Below are 17,938 nucleotides of genomic sequence, written 5' to 3'. Positions count from 1 at the left end.
GAATTGAAATAAAAGGATTCAAACAAAAAACTTTTAACCCTAAAGTAAAGGGCTTTTATTATTTCACATTATATAGTTATTTATAATAAAATAATTATTTGCAGATAATATATAATGAATTATTTTTCCCATTGATTCACACTTCACCATAATCTTTTTTTTTCTATTACGAAGCCAATAATGGAACCCTTTTGAGGTTTGGAATTTTCTATTGGTCTATTGAATAACATACAGTTATGCATAGACAAGAAAGAAAAAAAAAAGAGAATAAAGGAATTATATAGCGTTTTCGGGATACTGCCTTGCTGTGCCGGAGGAAGGATAGCTATACTGATTCGAGTATACTCTAAAGACACCCCTTTTAGTATAGTAAGAAATTTTTTTATCTCACAAACAAAGATGAAATATCAGTTGTTTTCTATTTACTAATCCCATCTTTCACGAAATCGATTCCCCTTTTTTTACTGTAAAAGAATTTTTTGAGCTCAGCATGTATGGAAGCACGGGAGAATGTTCTTTTGCTGATATTATTACCAGTATTCGGAGGAAGAACTGGTAGTAGGCACAAAACCATCCGTTTTGGTTCTACATTTGTTCGAATAAAATGTTTAGCTAGTGGATTGAACGAGATTCAGGCTGGAGAAATGGTGGAATTTTCCAGTGATGTGAAAGGAATAGCCTTGAATCTTGAGAATGAGAATGTAGGTATTGTTGTCTTTGGTAGTGATACCGCTATTAAAGAAGGAGATCTTGTCAAATGCATCTGGATCTATTATGGATGTTCTCTGGGAAAGGCCATGTTAGGGCCGTGATGGTCGGCCAGCGTTAGGGGAGTACCTATTGATGGAAGAGGGGCTCTAGCGATCACAAAATGAAGGCGTGTTGAAGTAAAAGCCCCGAGGGATTATTGAACGTAAATACGTACGCGAACCTATGCAAACAAGCTTAAAAAGCGGTGGATAGCCTCGGTTCCTATAGGCACGTGGTCAGCGAGAACTTGTAATCGGGGGACAGACAAAGCGGAAAAACAGCTATAGCTATCGATACTATATTAAACCAAAAAGCAAATGAACTCAAGGGGCACCTCTCGAGTGAGACATTGTATTGTGTCTATGTAGCGATTGGACGAGAAATGCTCGACTGTGGCACAATTGGTTCAAATTCTTCGAAGCGAATGCTTTGGAATATTCCATTCTTGTAGCAGACCACCGCTTTGGATCCTGCTCCTTTACAATTTCTGGCCCCATATGCGGGTGTGCCATGGGGGAATATTTTCGCGATAATGGAATGCACGCATTAATAATATATGATGATCTTAGTGAGCAGGCGGTGGCATATCAACAAATGTCATTATTGTTACACGCGACCACCAGGCCGTGAGGCTTTCCTAGGGATGTTTTCTATTTACATTCCCGTCTCTTAGAAAAGAGCCGCTAAACGATCGGACGGGGCAGTGCGAGGGTAGCTCGATTGCGTACCCATCATTGAAACACAAAGGCGAGCGTATCAGCCTATATCCCCACCAATGTGATCCCCATTACGGATGGACAAATCTATTCGACAGAGCTCTTTTATGCGTTGAATTAGACCAGCTATTAACGTTTGCTTATCTCGCTGGCGATCGGGTGCACGCTCGATTGAGAGCTATGAAACAAGTCCACGGTAGTTCAAAAACTAGAATTGGCACAATATCGGCGAAGTGGCCGCCTTCAGCTCAATTTGGGTCGGACCTCGATCTCGCAACTCGAGGGCATTACTCAATAGAGGTGCAAAGGGCTGACGAAGTGCCCAAAACAACCACAATATTCACCACTTCCAATTGAAAAAACAAATTGTAGTGATTTATGCATCCGTCAAGGATACGTGATGGAATGCCACTAGGCGAGATTTCTAAATATGAGAGAGCCATTCCAAGTAGTATAGATCCCGAATTACTAAAAATCCTTCTTAGAAAAAGGTGGGTTAACTAACGAAAAGAAAGATGGAACCGGATGCTTCTTTAAAAAGAAAGCGCTTTTGCCTTACCTATGACGCAAGAAAGATTGGAAGAATTTCATTGACAACAAAAACATGATGGCGTAGCATACTTCATATAGGTTTATAGGTAGGGGCGCTACGGCTTTCTCATTCTTGTACTACACCGACCTCTCGATATGCAGAAAAAAGGAAAGTGGGAAATCGACCATTTCCGGGTGTCTTAGAACCCCATCTAGGGCACCTCCGCATTGCACATCTTGTTGGGGGCATACAAGTGCTATATATATTCTTATAAAAAAGAGTCTTTCTTTTTATTTGTCTATCCTTACTTTAAGAAGTAAGTGATTAGGGTAATTAGTGTAAAGTAGTTCATTACGGACATCCCCTCCCCTCCTCAACCCCCTAATGTTGTTAGCGAGTTGGGTGGTATCTAACTTTTTTATCCGACATTTTAGCTATGAAGTCCTTCTACTCTGCTTTGTTTGAAGGCTAGTTATTTTTTATGTCTTTTATGTAAGATGTATTTTGGTTCTATTCTTGATTCCAAAAAGCCAGCGATGAGGGATAATAGGTTTTTGCCCCAATAGAGCGGGTTGTCATCCAATGTTGTATTTTCTTTATTTTATAAGGAACATCGACTGACACGAAAGAGACGGCAAAAAGGCTCAAAGTCAATCTTAAGTGGTACCGTCACGAGATAGAGAAAAAGTAGGCGATAATGATGTGATACTACTCGATTGATTGATGGATGGATGGCGTGAGAGTCTAAGTTAAAAATTTCTTGAAAAATGGTTTATTGTTGAGCACACCAGCTCCTTAGCCCTCTTTGTCTCGTTAGTTTTGAGTTGAAGCGGCTAGCGAAGGGACGAATAGAAGTGATCGACGTCCAAAAGGACAGGCTTTGATTGCATTGGACACTTTTCAATCAAGGTCAGTCCCCGAAGGAAGAGTTCCTTGTCAAAAATTCCCCGTTTAAACTGGAAGTTTATTCTTAGAGGTCTCATCATCTGGGAGTGGATTTTTTTCGCATCTAGGCGGGACTCGTGGTCTCTAGTTTGTGACCCTAATTTCCACTAAATGAGATGCTTCGTAGGGCGTGTATAATAAAAAATCCCTTCGCCCTTGCTCAGACACAATCCGAGTATGATGTCGATCTCTTAGGATGGACCCGGTTTATTAGCAAGTAAAGAAAGCTTAGCCCTACCCTTTCGAAATTTCCCTTATTGGTTGACTGACCCCTTACCATACTGCAATCAAACTTTTGTGATTACAACACGGAATTGAGACCTATGTCAGCCTGATATGCATGCTTAGGACGGGAAAGAGATTTATAATCAACTCGCTGACCTCGAAGCGCCAATTAATCAAGGGTTGTTCCGACTTTTCGAGCCAGCAGTGCGGTTCAATCAAGCTTTTTGCAATGAAGTTAGCTCTCTTCTTCTGCATGCCGCTGGTCTCCTAACTCCAGATCTATTGGCTCTTTGACTTTAGATTTCATTGGCTTTTCTTTTTAGGGCTCTCTTAACTGAGAGAAGAGACAAATGTCTCTTGTCCTCAAAAAACTCTCATTTCACCTTAGAAAAAAAGGCCATAGAACAACTTTTGAAGTTCATGATAGCCACTAGACGGACACCGATCCGCCGCCTTGGTACTCCAACCGCTGTATCCATTACCTATGTTTCCCTTGCAGCCTTCTCCTTTTTGGTCGAGCCGCTTAGCTATCACTGCCTCGGGTTGAGCTACCCGGAAAGCTCCTCTGCTCTCAACCTCTTTGCACTCAACTGGTTTGGCATAGGGGTAAGCACACTCAAGTCATAAGGGGAAGCTTTCCGGGTTATCAATCCTGGGGCCTTCCGCACACACTTTCGAGGGCTGCGCCCTTTTTGTAACTCCTCGTCCCTCTTCCCGAACCCGGAGTTTACAGTCTAATTCTTCTTAAGTTAAGGTTTGATTTACGTACAAGATTTCAAAAAATAAGGCTTCCTACTTCACGATCGTATCTCCCCTATCCTTAAGGAAGTACTGGGTCCTCTGTGCCTTCTTTTTTTGCCCTATTTATAGCTTATAGGTTCCGGTCCTCCTTGTGCTCGACGACCTCTCCTATCGATTTAGTCATGCTTTTTGACTCGAAGGGGCTAGCTCTCGAAAAAGTAGGAAGTGTTTATTATTTTCTTGGGCGCGGTCCTTTCCCTCTTTCCCAGTACTTTCTAGGCACTCTTATGTCCGCCGTTAACTTCCGGGGGATTTTTGGTTGGCGATCTCATCTTCTCTCAGATGTATTGACACAACCCACATCCCCCTAAACTCCATAGGAGACCGAACTTTACTCCCCGTGAAACAAGCGGCCGTGAAGTTCAACAACTTAATAAAAAAATAAAGAACCTTTCCTTTGAAGCCCTGCGATCACTTCACGGAAGGAAGATAAAAATAAACTACCAAAGAGAAAACAAAGGGTGATTGATATGCCGACTCTCGCTCTTAACCGTGGATGGAACCCAAATTCATATTCCCACTTCCCAAAGACAAACCTCTCAAAAGAAGGAAAGACTATAATAGGGGGTGAAAAGACAAAATGTGTGAAGGTGGCTCGCAGGGAAGATGGACTTCATCCATATTACGGTAGAATGGAGCAAGGGAGCGAACTCCCAGACATGCAGTGCGGAGGTTGAAACCTTCGCTAAGACAATGTGGAGGACATATGTCCGTTATAGAAAAGAAAGTGGAGTGGTACCATCGGGACGTAAGAATCTCTTTAGGTTTACCCGTCCATCTAAGAGTTTGCTTTGAACACTCAGGGCGGCATATGGACAATCAGTCGAGTAGCGCTTTCTACAGCACAATCCCTAGTCAAGTAGCTACCAAGTATAAAAACCATCTTTGCAACGCAGCTTCTTGTAACCTTCTTTGCCGCTTCTCATCGCACCATTTTGCTCGAGCATACATAAATGTAGCGGCTAATGCTACCATAGTCTTTCGAAAAAGCATAGGCTTCGTTCCTTGCTTGTGAACTGTGGGTCCCTATCCATAGTCATGGTTGGTGGTTTTTGTTTTGGGATACCGAACCGATGATGTATGATCTTTTCTCTTTCTCAAGTCGATGACTTCAGGAGAAGTAATATTCCCAATGGTAAAGTACTTATTGTACGGCACGTGGGAAATCTCATTCATATTCTGGGATCTTGCAAGACTTGATGAATATGAAACGAAAAGTCGTCCCGAAATATGCTAGGAGCTTATTCCCCACCGGCATTTTACTATTTTGTCGAGCGTAAAAAGAAAGCCGATTCGTTGGTCTTTTTCCGGATCGACGGTCAAGAATGAGTTGCTTTCTCGATTTCGATCGGAATGGTAGATCCATTCATAGGCCATTATTTGCTTAAGACCTAGCTTCAGCTGATTGGGAAAAGGCCCCCTTTCCCCGATTCCTTCCTCTCTTTGTGGGGTCATGGGCCCAATAAGAGCTTTAGGGCCCCTCAGCGTGTGTGTTCTGTCCCTCCCTCCATAGAACTTTATATGGACAGGGTTGAATTGCTTTCTACACCTTAGCGCGCTGCTGCTTTGATGAAGAATGACGCCTGCATGACTTCGCGCTAGTCTCAAAAGTCTTTGTGTATCGACACCGGTGCCGGGCAGGCGGAAGGCGTCCAACTTGGATATCAATTGGCTTTTTCGCTCTGTAGGTGCGCTGTGGTAGCTAAGATATACAGCGTCATTCTGATTAAGCGGGGAATGCATACTCTAATTTTTCTTACTCTTACTAAGAAATCTTTCTTGTCTCTTTGGTTGTTGGAAGCTTGTTCTCAGCCATTCTATTAGTTTAGTTCCTCGTCGGAAGTTTTCCGAGTTCGTCCCTTCCGAGTTAATCTCGTTGCGTGTAGACTTTTCGCCCAGTACTTTTTGATGAGAGGCATTATTATTATGGTCTTAATGTTCCTAGGGGTTTAATTGTAGTTATTTGTTGACGCCATGCCCAGTCGCCGTGTGGGATGGCTCGTCGATCTTGAAATTTGAAAGAATTGAAAGTGGCATTCTGTCAGTCTATCGGTGCTATTGGTAATCTATGCTTGCAGTTCAAAGTGTCTATCCAATCAAAGTTGCCATACTAGTGTGTTCCAATTCGGACGCCGGATGAAGGCTAAGCCAGTGCAGTAATGGAAGTCATTGGTAAAATGATTCGGGTAGCTCGGCCGATGTCAAACGAGAGATGAGCACCGCTCGACCGGTGTGAATGAAAAGGGCTTTCACAAGAGTCTCCTAAATATTTGGAAATAAGGTTCACGTGAAGGGGTCTGATTGCTTCCCCGCAAGTGTACGGGATCACCAAGTAATACCTCGCGTGAAGACGCGAGGATCGTATTCCACAGGGCTAAGGATCTCCTATTACTCCTTCTCGAGCTATTATCTAGCCTAAGATCTTAAATGATGGATTTTACTCTACTAAATGTAATTAAAGCTAAAACGAGATTAGGACCAAATTAGAGAGAACAAGCAATAAGCAAGCAAGACAATTAATGAGATGCAAAGGCCTATGGATGAGGATCCCCTTGAGGGGTTATCATGCAACATGGATGATGATCTAAAGATGCAAGGGTAAAATGGACCATGAGACTCCAAGATTAGAACAATCCCAATTTCTCGGCGATTGAACCCTAATCCCATACGAACATAGATAGGAATTTCTCCCAAATCTATATCCCTACGATTGCATTAAGTACGAGGAAATCTCACTTAGGAATAAACCTACTCTTCTTAGGATTAAACCTACATGGAAGGCTACCAAACACCCAATTTCTAGGCGTGATGATACAAGTATCCCCTTCTAATCCATTCATGATCTAATACATGCAAGCAAGTCACATCTACATGCATCACTCATAAAAGAGCTACGGATTTCTCCTTAGTGTAGCACTTAGCATGAAAACAATGGACTAGATCTCAAAATTACCCAAGCATGGAATTAACAAGTTATCATCCAACATACATGATAAAACCCCCAAGGTTCACCAACACCCGGTGGCCTTTGGGGGTCTAGTGTGTTATCATCCCACAGCAAGCAATACAAACAAACAAAAACATGAAACAAAAAGCATAAATGACACTCCCGGATGAAATGGTGAAGGAGGAGGTGAAGAATGTGCCGAATGACGCTTTTCACCACTAAAGGAGTGCCAAAATGACGCTTCCTCTAGCCGCTGGGTCTCCTTCCTTCAAATCATGGTAGATCTCCCTTGAATGATGTTGCCTTCTTGCCTTGAGAGTCTTGGACCTTGGCCTTGAATGATCTTCTAGCTTCCTTGCCCTTCTTCTCCTTCCCAAGGTCGCCCAAAATCTCCCAAGTGATCTCCCCAAAGTCGGCCAAGAAAAGGTCCAGCCAAAAAGTTCCTTTTGTGCCCTAAAAGTTGGTATTTATAACCCGAGGTATACGGGTCGTATGGGTGTCGTATGGGGGTTGTATAGCACCCAAAAACCCTAGATTCGTAATCCATACGGGGTGCATACGGCCCCCATACTGGGTAGTATGGAAAACTGGGCATACACTCCAAATCAATCTGTCACATAGAGCATACGGCCCCAATACTCGGTAGTATGGGGGTAGTATGAAATTCGCTTTTTCTTCTCTTTTCGCCCAAATGATATCTTCTTGTTCTCTATGGCTTCCTTATGCCCTACAAAGCAAATAATAGACGATTAAGCGCAAAACGGGCATCAAACCCTCACAAAAATACATGCAAAGTGAATACGATATATACATGAAAACATCTACATTTAGACACTTATCAGGGTCGAACTAAGTGAAGCTAACCCCGTACCCATCTATTGCCTCAAAACAAAACCGAACGAATCGATCAGTTGGTAGGTGGTCCCAAACCCGATCCGCTCAAGGAAGCCCAATTGGGGGACCCGGTCGCAGACCGAGGTCACCTTTAATTGCCTTCGCGTGCCTATGCTTGGTCTTCCGCTCTGCGTGAGCGAGCACTAAATGAAAGGGTGGAAGTTCCTCCATATTTGATGATTGTATACATTCACGCGCGAATTGCTTTTGATATAAGTGTTGTGCGATCCCACTGTCGCCTGCGTGATTGAAACCTACCTGGGCTAGATCTTCCGACTCTCGCTAAAGATGGATTGGCGGATTTTTGAAGAAGATCGGCTTTCAGGCTAAGGAAGGAACTTCCCAAAGATGTAGGAGTACATTGAAATCTTCGCTAAGACAATGGAAGGTAACGTATGTACAACTGACGAGAGTAAAGGGACTTCCCACTCGACGTGGAAATTCTTGCTCTCGCTCTTGCTGGACGGCTTTTTGGGCAAAAGGTGACTCAAGTGCATTCTCTCTGTCCCGATTATTGCGTGAACTGAGGGGAACCTCGCTGAAGATCGGTCTACAAGAAAGGCCTTCTTATCCACTCCACGGGTTCATTTGCTTAAGACGATCGTACAGTGGCAATCGAGTGCGTAAGTACCGCCTCTCAAGTTGTTTAGCTCTTCCTTCCTTTTCCCGATGGGTTCTCTCAGAAGGTGAGCTGTGAACTTCTTCCTCGTCAGTGGAGCTTTGCCAAGGCGTATGATAAGTGCTTGTGCGATATGAATGCGAAGCGTTCATTCCTTATGTTGAGCATTACTTTTTCTCGTGTTTTTAAATTAATATGTGTGTTTTTTATGTTACTTTTTACGTAGGTAGGGTCAGGAGGCCGAGTATGAAGGAAATAGGCCAATGTGGATCATAATGCACTTATTTTTGGAGGAGATCTTGCTAAAGTTCAAACGCGAAGACATAGGGACAGTGTGAGATGCTAGAGTGTGTGCCAACCTCCTCGCATCTCGAGTGAGGACATCCATTTGAGGGGCACAAAGGCGAGTCACACTCGAGCATTCCGACCTATGCATACAAGAACAAGAACCCCACCAACATGTATATCATTGAAGAAGCAAGTGATTCAAGATGTGAATGTGTGCCCGTTTGCATTACCCTAATGAAAGTATGGAATTGGGAAGTTATTCGAGTCGAAGATCAGTAGCGTAGCACTCGTAGTAACACCGCAGTCCCTATTTAAAGCCGATTCACCACGATTTTTGGTATTCTTTTCTCCATCTTTTCCCCAACTTGTGAGAGGGCTTCGCTAGGGGTTTCAATCGGTATTGGCCAAAGTTTTGGAGAGGTTCTACGGCTCCGACATCGTGATTCCATTAGGGAAGAAGGTTGGAAGGGAGCTCGATCGAGGTGTATCCTATACCGCGACGAAGGGAATCCTTGACGACTTTAGTGAGAGGACTTTCCACAAGACCATCGACACGCACCATCGAAGGGGTTTCTTTTATGGATTCATTGCTTTTACATTCTATTTCTTTAATTGTACTTAGCTCCATGGAGAGCTAAACCCCTAGTGGGTACTTGGGTCATTGTGAACTCTAGGATATATTTGTTTCATTGAACTTCTTTATTATGCTTTCAATAAATTGATGCTTATTGTGAGTTCCAACCTTGAATGCTTGATTGTATGAACATTTCCCCTAGAGTGACACTAGGGTTGAGAGTTCTTGTTGGTAACCTTGTGAGTGAGTGACACACCACGAGCTGCTAGACAAAAGCAAGGTTGGAGAGGGTTGAGAGGGTGAGTCGAGAGGTACAGGAGCGTCCCTTTTCCACTCCGACATGATAGATTCTACCTGCTCCTCTAGTTCTTTTGCGGCCATAATAGAGTGAATGGTCTAAGGGATGAACCTCCAGCGGGCGCCTAGTTGCGCATGCAATGGAGTGAAGCGTTGAGGTGATCTTAGTATCTAGGGCTTAATTGTGGCTAGGGACCTTCCGCTCTGGACCAAAGGGTTAGGTCTAAATCTAGGAAGAGATTTATCACTTGGAGTCCCTAGAGCTCATTACAACTCTATGCGAGTGCGAGGTGTTGAGATTGTTCAATTTCTCCTCCGGGACATGTATAGAGTTAGGCATAGTTAACCTTAGATTTGGGACTATGTATGTAAGGATTTCCACGACTCACCATTGCATTGATTAGGAAGCATAATAGAGAGTTCTTGCACTTGAAGCGATTATCCTAGGTGAAGCATCATCCAAGTACCCCATCTTTATCGATTGCCTTGCCTCCTTCTTACTTTTGCTCTCTTACTTGTTGCTTTTAATTTCTGAAAATTGAATCATTACCACACTCATCATGGTTGATACTCCACATAGCTAAGGATCGAATTAAGTGTCTTTACTCCCTACTCCCTGTGGATTCGACCCCGCTTATCCGGGATTATTACTTCGACAAACCCGTGCACTTGCGGGATATAAGCAAGGGGACCTTGTCAAGTTTTTGGCGCCGTTGCCGGGGAGCTATGCGTTTAGAGATACTTTGCACTTTGTTTTCTTAGCTATTTCACTACACATTCTATTTCATATCTTCTTATTCTATCATTGCTCTAATATTTCCTTATTTCTTTTTGTTGCAGAAAATGATTAACATGTTTGAATCATTTGACACTATCATGAGAATGGTTGAACACGTAGAGCAGAAAGTTCAAACAGTTGCATGGAATGATACATCGTGTTATTCCTATCATGGATAATGTACAACTCAACAGCCATTGGAAGAGTCGGTTGAAGAGTACATCGCCAGGATTCAAGGGCAAAGCTGTGAGTTAGATAGTGTGATAAAGCAGTTTGAGGTATCCACGTCAGTGTCAATGAATGACCAATTTGATGACAGTATAGAAAGAATCCTTGCTAGGTTCTATTCTTCCTATCAAGATCAGAGGCAAGAACTCTTTTTAGTTGGTGTTACTATTTCAAATTTGGAATTCTATGGAATGGACAAGTTGATATCCATTGCAGACTGTAAAGAAATAGATCTCTAGGTGGATAAGGAAGAAAGTAACTGTGAACATGAGGCGAATGATTTCGAGGAGATTGATAAATTGAAGGAGGGTAGCTTGCGGCCATCAATTGTCAAACCACCAGAACTTGAGCTTAAAACTCTTCCAGCACATTTGGAATATGCATTTCTAATGGAGGACTCTAAACTCCCCGTAATCGTGGCGTCAAACTTATCTGCGGAGCAAAAGGATAAGCTTGTTAGCATGTTGAAAAAGCATAAATCAACTATCACATGGAAGATTTCCGACATTAAGGGTATAAACCCATCATTCTGCACTCATAAGATCCTAATGGAGGATGACTATAAATCTGTAATCCAACATCAGCGAAGATTGAACCCGAATATGAAGGAGGTTGTTAAGGCGGAGGTAATAAAACTTTTGGATACAGGAATCATCTACCCCATCCGACAGCAAGTGGCTGAGTCCGACCCAAGTTGTCCCAAAGAAAGGAGGATTAACAGTAGTGAGGAATGAAAAGAATGAGTTAATCCCCATGAGGAAAGTGACTGGTTGGCGAGTCTGCATTGATTATAGAAGACTAAATGATGTCACTCGGAAAGATCACTTTCATTTGCCCTTCATTGACCAAATGTTGGAGCGATTAGCGGGACATCATTTCTATCTGCTTCCTTGATGGCATGTCTCGGATACTTTCAAATTCGATAGCCCCGAAGATCGGGAGAAAACCACATTTACTTCCCTTATGGTACCTTTGCTTATAGAAGAATGCCTTTCGGGTTTTGTAACGCCCCTGCAACATTTCAGCGTTGCATGACGGCCATTTTTGACAACTTTCTCGAAGATATTATGGAAGTTTTCATGGATGACTTTTCAACGTTCGAGGACTCTTTTTGATGCTTGCTTAAACAATTTGGAAAGAGTATTAGTGAGATGTGAAGAGACGAATCTCGTCCCTTAATCGGGAGAAGTGTCACTTTATGGTGCAAGAAGGCATCGTCCCTTGGACATAAGATTTCTCGAGACGGTATGGAGGTGGATAAGGCGAAGATTGAGATAATTGACAAACTTCCACCACCTATGAATGTAAAAAGGGATGCGTAGTTTCTTGGGTCATGCAGTGTTTTTTTCCGAAGTTTTATTAAGGACTTTTCGAAAATCTCTCAACTGTTGACCAAACTTTTGGAGAAGGATACCCCTTTTGACTTCGGGAATGACTGTCTGAATGCATTCAATGTATTGAAAGAGAAGTTAGTGCAAGCACCAATCCTGACAACACCGAAGTGGGATGAGCCATTCAAAATAATGTGTTATGCTAGTGATTATGCAGTGGGAGCGGTTTTAGGGCAGAGAAGAAATAAGTAATTTCAACCGATCTATTATGCTAGCAAGACCCTCACAAGTGCACAAGAGAATTACACCACTACTGAAAAGGAATTATTAGTAGTAGTGTATGCTTGTGATAAATTCAGACCATATCTCATCCTATCTAATGTCACCGTGTTCACGAGATCATTCCGCACTACGTTATCTCATGAACAAAGGCGGATGCAAAAGTCGAGATTGATTCGATGGATATTGTTGTTGCAAGAATTGATATGGAAATCAAAGATAAAAAAAGCGGACGGAGAATGTGGTTGCCGATCATTTGTCGAGATTAGAAGGTTGTGAGGGGCAAGAACCGGCAAGCAAGGAAGTTAATGATTTCTTTCCTCGAAGAACACCGTATGCGATGCAGAATCGAATCGAAGATACCCCATGGTTTGCAGATTTTGCAAATTATCTGTCAGGAAAGGTATTGAAGCAGTGGGCTTAAGCTTTTCAACGAAGAAGAAATTTTTCAGGTGATCTAAAGAATTTCTTCCGGGAAGATCCATACCTCTTCAGTATTTTGCGCATATCGGTGGTGCGAAGGTGTGTTTCTAGGGAGGAAGGGTGGAACATCATTGCGCATTGTCACTCGTAGCCCAGCTGGGGGCACTATACGTCAAGTCAAACCGCAGAGAAGGTTCTAGCTCGCCGGGTTCTACTCGGGCCGACTTTTATTCCAAGACGCTCATCAATTCGCTTTTTATGATGTGATAGTTGTCTCGCGATTGGAATGGTTAATACGCATCGTTTTCTTGCTAAACTGATTATAATTTGTTTCTAAGACGATATGGAAGTGAAATAGAGAGGTGGCATGGAGATTGGCTACAAGGGGCGTGCGGTTTCAACGCCTGTGGACGCCACGGGCGCAGGCTGGAATTTCCGCATGACCGCTTTGTTCTCATTTTTTTCTCGCAAATCGAATGGAACTGATTGATTTTCCTTTACATGCAGGTATGGCTACCAAATCGAAGAAAATAGTTGCTAAGCTGCCTCGAAAGCCTCGCCCTCGAACCGGAAGTTATGGAATTCACACTACCTACGCATCAAGCTCGGTTTTGCGTGTTAGAGAAGCTTAAGTTTGGTCAAATGCGAATCCCGGGATGTTGAGTTACTTAGGAAGGTACAACTAGCGGATGATATGGTCGACGAGGTCGAGAAATTATTATTGGTCGGTAATTGGCACAAGTCATCGAACATTCGTGACCGCTATCCGCACACTTACTTTGGAGGTACTTGCTTCATTTGATTTCGACCGCTCTTATGCTCATTTTGATAGTGTCGACGCGATTCGGTTTAGAGCTTTTGGGCAAGATCATATTATGAGTGTCACACGCTTTCCACTAGACTTGGTCTATATGATGACGAATATACTCGAAACTGAGGGAGTATGAGAACCTCCCAATTGACATGACGGGTTTATCTCCCATTAAAGGCGTATTCATTATTATGTGGAAAGGGCGTTATGAACTAGGAGTGTCTAAGGATTCATGTTTATCTCGACCCGATTCATGAGATATCTTCACGGCATCATAAGAAGGTCAGTGAATGGGCGTGGTGATAGTACGGGAGTCATCAACAAGCAAGAGCTTCTGTACTTGTACTCCATGGTTCGGAACGTACCGGTTCATCTGGGACATATTTTAGCAGAGTATTTGAAGCATCAAGGACAATATCCTCGATTTGGTGTCATCTTCTCGGGTCCATATATTACCGAGACTCATTGTGGGGATGGGTTTTGCGAGACAAAAATCAGCTGGAACCGAGAAAGCGATAATACCAACACCACTTGGGTTAGAGACCATGAGGCTCATGGGATTGATCCAAAAATATTCAAATGGTGTCTATGTGCTGAACATACCATTCGAAGATGAAGCTGGGGTATCTCAGTCCGCTACCGAGCCACAACCAACACCGATGGAGACCGAGACACCTCCATCGGCAGAGGAACCACCCCCCGTGTGTATAGTTCCACCATCTCGAGCCTATGATCATTTTTTGAAAGGCCTCGAGAGCACCTTGGGAGTGATACTGGACGAGAGGTGGCTGAAGCTCGAGCGAGATTGCCGAGATTAGGGGCTACGCAGCTACTCAAGATACAGTAGTTCATGGCACGTTTCAACATATTACAGCAGATCCTAGAGTGAGACATTGCCTTATCATTTGTCCTGCAGCCGAGGACTCTTTAGGCCTCCTCGCTCTCCAAAGACCTCCATCCTCGACCCCAGAGACCGAAGGACCCACTATATGCTTCCACTTCAGCTGCAGCAGCAGCGGAGCCCGAGAGCGACTCCGACACTTCACCTTTCTTTTACTCTCATGCATTTTTACTTTTTCTTATTTTCTTGTTCTTAGACTTGTTCACTCAGAAAGGATTTTCCTTCTGAGTTTATGTTATTTTGCATTATCGAGTTGTATTCATTGCTTCATCTTTTTATACACTCGAGGTTATTTTTTTGTTTTTTTCTTGAGCTTCACGGAACCCCCTCGTGTATGCGTGCGGATGGTCTTGTCTTCCTCGGAAATTGAGACTTAGTCATGGGCACGGTCAAGGTGCTTCGGCACTTGACCGTGCGAGCTTCACAACCCGTTGGAACACTACTCCCAACAAATTAGCTTCATCAAACGCAACACTAGGAGTCAGGGGAGTATTGTTTTGATTGCTTCTCCCACATCTATTTTTTTTAATGATATATTTTGAGTGAGCTTGCATGAGTACATTGAGGACAATGTACAACTTAAGTGTGGGGGGAGTTTCATAGTGCACACATCTTTTCTATTGTTCTTGATTGTTATATGCTCACATAGCCAATGGCGGTTCACCTTAGTTGCAATGTTTGTATTCTTAAGTCTAGCAGAATTGTTAACATTGAATGTTTTCATGCTCTAGTTCTTGCTTGAATTTTTAGGAATTTTTGCCCGATTTACACTTAGTGCACTACTCACTCTTTGAACTCTATTGGAAACTCATGTTTGATGTTAAAGGGACTAGTTAGGTTTACTTCTTTTGCTAAATTGAAAAAAAAAATGAAAAGAAGGAACAAAATAGTTTTATTGTTTATTTGTATTTGTTGGGTGGAAAGAGCTACCACCTATGAAGTATGAAGCTACTCTCACAAGTCAGATACTATTTTTGCCCTAATGAGAGAAAGAGCTATCTCATAGGATGAGTGAAAGCTACCACTTGGGTAGAAAGAGCTACCACTTCGAAAGTGTGAAAGCCACCTTAGCGGCCGCTTGGGAAAGGGCTACCTTAGAGGATGTGTGGAGCTACTATCATTTTTGAAATGCTTGTTGTTTTCTTGTTGTAGATAAATAAGTTCCTTGTACTTAGAACTTTGAGGAGTATAACTTGGGGTGTTTTGAGTGAGTTCACACACTTACAAGAAAATTCGGGTTTGTTATCCTTTTTGATTCAAGTTTTTAGCTAGAGCATTGATTTTTCGTATTTAGTGTTGAAATTTTCCTTACTTGTAGAATACTTTCTTTGTATACCTCGGTGAACCTAAGGCCAAGCACTTTCAATATTTTCTTTAATGATGCACAGAATGTTTTAATGTTTGCTTGAGGACAAGCAAAAGCTTAAGTGTGGGGGAGTTTGATAAGTGCTTGTGCGATATGAATGCGAAGCGTTCATTCCTTATGTTGAGCATTACTTTTCTCAGGTTTTTACATTAATATGTGTGTTTTTATGTTACTTTTACGCAGGTAGGGCTGTGAGGCCGAGTATGAAGGAAATAGGCCAATGTGGATCATAATGCACTTATTTTGGAGGAGATCTTGCTAAAGTTCAAACGCGAAGACATAGGACAGGTGTGAGATGCTAGAGTGTGTGCCAACCTCCTCGCGTTAGAGTGAGGACATCCATTTGGAGGGGCACAAAGGCAGTCACACTCGAGCATTCCGACCTATGCATACAAGAACAAGAACCCCACCAACATGTATATCATTGAAGAAGCAAGTGATTGAAGACGTGAACGTGTGCCCGTTTGCGTTACCCCGATGAACGTATGGAATTGGGAAGTTATTCAGGTTGAAGAATGTAGCAGAGAGCTGTAGCAATTGCTTGAGCAATTACTGTAGCAACACTGTTCGCAGCCGGCCGAGAAATCAGAGAGACATAGAATCCACACGGGCGTGTGGAAATTATCCACGCCCATGTGGAAATTCCGCACGGGCACGTGTACCGTCCACGCCCGTGGAGTTGCCCGATTCCAGCCCTATTTAAAGCCGATTCAGCCCCGATTTTAGTATTCTTTTCTCCATCTTTTCCCCAACTTGCGAGAGGGCTTCGGCTAGGGTTTTGAGGTGTATTGGCCAAGGTTTTGGAGAGGTTCTACGGCTCCGACATCATGATTCCATTAGGAAGAAGGTTGGTAGGGGTGCTTCGATCGAGGCGTATCCTATACCGGACGAAGGAATCCTTGAACGACGAGTAGAGGACTTTCCACAAGACCATCGACACGACCATCGAGTGGGTTTCTTTTATGGATTCATTGCTTTTTACATTCGATTTCTTTAATTGTACTTAGCTCCATGGAGAGCTAAACCCTTAGTGGGTACTTGGGTGATTGTGAACCCTAGGATGTATTCGTTTCATTGAACTTCTTTATTATGCTTTCAATAAATTGATGTTTATTGTGAGTTCCAACCTTGAATGCTTGATTGTATGAACATTTCCCCTAGAGTGACACTAGGGTTGAGAGTTCTTGTTGGTAACCTTGTGAGTGAGTGACACACCACGAGTGTTAGACAAAAGCTAGGTTGGAGAGGGGTTGAGAGGGTGAGTCGAGAGGTGCAGGGAGTGTCCCCTTTCCCTCCAACGTGATAGATTCTACCTCCGTTTCTCGAGTTCTTTGCGGCCATAATAGAGTGAATGGTCTAAGGGATGAACCTCCGCTGCGGCCTAGTTGCGTGTGCAATGGAGTGAAGCATTAAGGTGATCTTAGTATCTAGGGCTTAATTGTGGCTAGAGACATTCCGCCTGGACCAAAGGGTTAGTTCTAAATCTAGGAAGAGATTTATCACTTGGAATACCTAGAGCTCATTGCAACTCTATGCGAGTGCGAGGTGTTGAGATTGTTCTATTTCTCCTCCGGGACATGTATAGAGTTAGGCATAGTTGACCTTAGATTTGGGACTATGTATGTAAGGATTTCCACGACTCACCATTGCATTGATTAGGAAGCATAATAGAGAGTTCTTGCACTTGAAGCGATTATCCTAGGTGAAACATCATCCGAGTACCCCATCTTTATTGATTGCCTTGCCTACTCCTTACTTTTGCTCTCTTACATGTTGCTTTTAATTTCTGACAATTGAATCATTACCACACTTATCATTGTTGATACTCCACATAGCTAAGAATCGAATTAAGTGTCTTTTACTCCCTACTCCTCGTGGATTCGACCCGCTCATCCGGGATTATTACTTTGACAAACCCGTGCACTTGCGGGATATAAGCAAGGGGACCTTGTCAAGTTTTTGGCGCCAGTCACGGGGAGCTAGGCGTTTAGAGATACTTTGCACTTTTTGTTTTCTTAGCTATGTCACTACACATTCTATTTCATATCTTCTTATTCCATCATTGCTCTAACCTTTCCTTATTTCTTTTTCTGTCAGAAAAATGATTAACATGTTTGAATCATTTGACACTATCATGAGAATGGTTGAACACGTAGAGCGTAGAAAGTTCAAACAGTAGCATGGAATGATACATCGTGTTATTCCTATCATGGACAATGTACAACTCAACATC

General features: G+C 42.9%; 1 pseudogene; it reads left to right on the top strand.

Moving 5' to 3' along the window:
* LOC120278938 overlaps positions 1-17,938 on the top strand; it is an 85,951-nt pseudogene that overhangs the window by 30,565 nt on the left and 37,448 nt on the right.

The sequence above is a fragment of the Dioscorea cayenensis genome, chromosome 16 (assembly GCF_009730915.1).
Source record: "Dioscorea cayenensis subsp. rotundata cultivar TDr96_F1 chromosome 16, TDr96_F1_v2_PseudoChromosome.rev07_lg8_w22 25.fasta, whole genome shotgun sequence".
Classification (NCBI taxonomy): Eukaryota; Viridiplantae; Streptophyta; class Magnoliopsida; order Dioscoreales; family Dioscoreaceae; genus Dioscorea; species Dioscorea cayenensis.
This window is presented reverse-complemented; position numbering and strand designations above follow the sequence as displayed.